Source organism: Aquarana catesbeiana, linkage group LG02 (genome assembly GCF_042186555.1).
Source record: "Aquarana catesbeiana isolate 2022-GZ linkage group LG02, ASM4218655v1, whole genome shotgun sequence".
NCBI lineage: Eukaryota > Metazoa > Chordata > Amphibia > Anura > Ranidae > Aquarana > Aquarana catesbeiana.
In genome coordinates this window covers 690423075-690427846 of record NC_133325.1, presented here as the reverse complement: position 1 = coordinate 690427846, position 4772 = coordinate 690423075, and the positions used below count along the sequence as shown (strand labels likewise).

The following is a 4772-nucleotide window of genomic DNA, read 5'->3' as shown; positions in this document are numbered from 1 at the left end:
CACAAAATCCAAAAATACATAAAAATTAAATATTCAAGTGATCAACAAATAGACCATTAATGCGCATAGCATCCGTGATTGTGATTCAATTATGCCGTGCTTGCATTCTTCTATATTTTCAAATGCTTATCTCAGTGCCTTTTTGAGAGCTCCATATATGTGACTATATAATACACTCGTGTTCCCCCATCAGATGTATGCTCACCTGATGATATGTGACCTTACAATTAACCTCGGTCAAGTATTGCGTTTTGTTGCGTTTTGTCCTTCCAGGACTTGATCAATTGTTATCCTCTTCTCTTTCCCACTTCCGCTGCTATGTCTCATTGGCTTTTTGTAGTGTGACCCCAATCCAGCACATACAGTATCTCACAAAAGTGAGTACACCCCTTATGTTTTTGTAAATATTTTATTATATCTTTTCATGTGACAACACTGAAGAAATGACACTTTGCTACAATGTAAAGTAGTGAGTGTACAGCTTGTATAACAGTGTAAGTTTGCTGTCCCCTCAAAATAACTCAACACACAGCCATTAATGTCTAAACCACTGGCAACAAAAGTGAGTACACCCCTAAGGGAAAATGTCCAAAAAAAGAATTGTTGCTCTGCATAAAGATGGCCTAGGCTATAAAAAGGTTTCCAATACCCTGATACTGAGCTGCAGCACAGTGGCCAAGACCATATAGCGGTTTAACAGGACAAGTTCCACTCAGAACAGGCCTCGTCATGGTCGACCAAAGAAGTTGAATGCACATGCTCAGCGTCATATCCAGAGGTTGTCTTTGGAAAAATAGACATATAAGTGCTGCCAACATTGCTGCAGCGGTTGAAGGGGTGGGGGTCAGCTCATATCATACGCTGCACACTGTATCAAATTGGTCTGCATGTCTCTCGTCCCAGAAGGAAGCCTCTTCTAAAGATGATGCACAAGAGAGCTCGCAAACAGTTTGTTGAAGACAAGCAGACTAAGGACATGGATTACTGGAACCATGTCCTGTGGTCTGATGAGACCAAGATAAACTTATTTGGTTCAGATGGTGTCAAGCATGCATGGTGGCAACCAGGTGAGGAGTACAAAGACAAGTGTGTCTTGATTACAGTCAAGCATGGTGGTGGGAGTGTCATGGTCTGGGGCTGCATGAGTGCTGCCCGCACTGGGGAGCTACAGTTCATTGAGGGAACCATGAATGCCAACATGTACTGTGACATACTGAAGCAGAGCATGATCCCCTCCCTTCGGAGACTGGGCCGCAGGGCAGTATTCCAACATGATAAAGACCACAAACACACCTCAAAGACGACCACTGCCTTGCTAAAGAAGCTGAGGGTAAAGGTGATGGACTGGCCAAGCATGTCTACAGACCTAATCTCTATTGAGCATCTGTGAGGCATCCTCAAATGGAACGTGCTGGAGGGCAAGGTCTCTAACATCCACCAGCTCCGTGATATCGTTATGAAGAAGTGGAAGAGGACTCCAGTGGCAACCTGTGATGTGAAGCTCTGGTGAACTCCATGCCCAAGAGGGTTAAGGCAGTACTGGAAAATAATGGTGGCCATACAAAATATTGACACTTTGGGCCCAATTTGGACATTTTCACTTAGGGGTGTACTCACTTTTGTTGCCAGCGGTTTAGACATTAATGGCTGTGTGTTGAGTTATTTTGAGGGGACAGCAAATTTACACTGTTATACAAGCTGTACACTCACTAATTTACATTGTAGCAAAGTGTCATTTCTTCAGTGTTGTCACATGAAAAGATAGAATAAAATATTTACAAAAATGTGAGTGGTGTACTTACTTTTGTGAGATACTGTATATGCTTGGACCAACTAATCTTGGTGAACGTGGTAGATGGGATAGAATGAATTTTTCTTGCCAATTGTTATTCTTCCTTGAAGGTAAGGTGAAGTGTCTTCATCAGTTCCCAGTCTGCATCATTAACAAGAACCAGAATCCCCACCCTATATGGGCCTATATGTCTGCAGCTGGAGTTTGTAGGTGGCGCAGATCTGCTATTTGATGGGATCAAGAAGCACCAGGTGATCTTGCCTAGTCAGTCAGATCCTTGGGACATCAAACATTTGTTGATGTGGATCAAAGATATTTTGCTGAAGGAATGTCCTGAGCTGTTTATTCAAGGAGATACAGTGAGGCCAGGATGATTGTTGAAAATGCGACAAACTACAGTACTTAAAATTCTCCATAGGCGACTCTTAAAAGTGGAGGTCCACCCTAAAAAAGGAAATGGCATTCAAATTCATTTAAAAATTTTAAAAAAAGCATTTGAAAAAAAAAAAAAACTTTTAACGTACCTGAAACCCCTGTTGCTAGGCAGTATTCCTAATCTGCCTCTTCCTATTCTGCGGCACTTCCTCCTCCTAAGGTGAGCGGCCCCTTTGCCTTCTGGGACATGTGTGTGTCCCAGGAAACAACGGGGCCATTCACAGAGCGCTGTGCCGCTCGCGCATGCGCAGTAGGAAACTGGCAGTGAAGCCGCAAGGCTCCACTGCCTGTTTACCTTAGTTAGGATGGAGGCGCTGCCGGCCGATCCGATGGACGGATCGGTCTCTGGGGGGGCCGACATTGCGTGCTCGGTGGACAGGTAAGTGTCCTTATTAAAAGTCAGCAGCTACAGTGTTTGTAGCTGCTGACTTAAAAAAAAAAAACGGCCAGAACCCCCCTTTAAACACCTTTACAGGTTACCTGTTTAGAGTTACAGAGAAGGTCTAGCACTACAATTATTGCTCTCGCTTTGTTTAAGCCTGCGTAGGATCACTTATATATACATGATCCTGCACTCCGCCTGCAGGGGGCATTTCTGCTGTGATTATTCACAGCAGAAGCCGATCTGCGGCTGTCGGGCACTCAATGTCCTCCGGCACCTGCTGAATGTTGGTAAACAACACAGAATGGGCATCTGCCCAAACAAGGCAGATCGCCCTTCTGACAAGAGGGAAGGGATGGATTCTGTGTTCCTGCAAAGCAGGGACTAGAATTCATCTCTTCTCCTAGTAAAAGCACCACACTGTTTACACAAGAACACTGGCTAGGCACACAGTTAAGCCTTGGATCGCTCTAGATGTTGAACCCCATCCCATCCAGTGGCATTAGCATGATGACTGCATACTTTTAGCACTGATCACTGTATAAGTGTCACTGGTTCCCGCAAAGTTTTAAAAGTGTCAGTTAATGTCCGATTGTCAGCTGCAATATCGCAGTCCCACTATAAGTCGATGAACTCTGCCATGACTAGTATAAAAAATAAATAAATCCATAAATATATACCATAGTTTGTAGACACTATAATGTTTGCGTAAACCAATTAATATTTGCTTATTGGGATTTTTTTTACCAAAAACATGTAGCAGAATACATATTGGCCTAAATTTATGAGGAAATTAGATTTTTTTAAAAATTTTATTGGACATGTTCTACAGCAGAAAGTAAAAAATATAGTTTTTTTTAAAATTGTCGAAAGAAAAAAAAATGGTGATCAAATATTACCAAAAGAAAGCTCTATTTGTAGGGACAAAAATGACATTAATGTTATCTGACTACAGCGTAGCACAACCGCACAGTTGTCAGTTAACCCCTTCCCGACCGGCGCACGCCGATGTACATCGGCAGAATGGCACGGTACGTCCATTTGAATTCGCCGCCGTGCCATTGCGCGCGCCGGCCGGGAGCTCCGTGAGTCGTGTCGCAAGACCCGCGGACTCGATCGCTGCGGGGATACCTGCGATCGCCTCACGGAGAGGACGAACGGGGAGATGCTGATGTAAACAGCATCTCCCCATTCTGCCTAGTGACAAGTGTCACTGATCTCTGCTCCCTGTCATCTGGAGCAGTGATCAGCGTAGTGACACAGCTAGCCCATCCCCCCTACAGTTAGTAATCACTCCCTAGTACTGACTTAACACCTCCCCGCCCCCTAGTGGTTAACCCCTTCACTGCCAGTGTCATTTACACAGTAATCAGTGCATTTTTAATCTGTCAAAAATGTCCGACATGTCCGCCATAACGTCGCAGTCACAATAAGAATCGCTGATCACTGCCATTACTAGTAAAAAAAAAATTATTAATGAAAATGCCATAAAACTATCCCCTATTTTGTAAACGCTATAACTTTTGCGCAAACCAATCAATAAACGCTTATTGCGATTTTTTTTTTACCAAAAATATGTAGAAGAATACGATCGGCCTAAACTGAGGAAAAAAAATGTTTTTTATATATTTTTGGGGGATATTTATTATAGCAAAATGTAAAAAATAAAGCGTTTTTTTCAAAATTGTCGCTCTTCTTTTGTTTATAGTACAAAAAATAAAAATCACAGAGGTGATCAAATACCGCCAAAAGAAAGCTCTATTTGTGGGAAAAAAAGGACGTCAATTTTGTTTGAGAGCCACGTCGCACGACCGCGCAATTGTCAGTTAAAGCGACGCAGTGCTGAATCGCAAAAAGTGCTCTGGTCAGGAAGGGGGTAAAATTTTCCGGAGCTGAAGCGGTTAAACGCAGTGCCATATCACAAAAAATGTCCTGATCATGAAGGGGGGGTAAATCTCCCAGAGGTCAAGTTGAACTCCAGGATAGATAAATATTGTCTAAAGACCAGAAACATGTGTATTTTTACTTTTTACTCTCGGTGTGCTTTGTGTATTTCTTCCAGATCTGTACAATAATCCAGAGTAAAACTTTGCCTCTGTACAGGAGCTTTTTGTAATAAAAACTGGCCACTGCTGTTTCTCTCCTTGTGCAGAGTGACTGGTC

The 4772-nt window shown here is 42.9% G+C and overlaps 1 pseudogene; it reads left to right on the top strand.

Annotated features, from left to right (window-relative positions):
* Positions 1-1911: 1911 nt before the first annotated feature.
* On the top strand, positions 1912-2365 carry LOC141127665 (ubiquitin-related modifier 1 pseudogene; annotated as a pseudogene).
* Positions 2366-4772: the final 2407 nt, after the last annotated feature.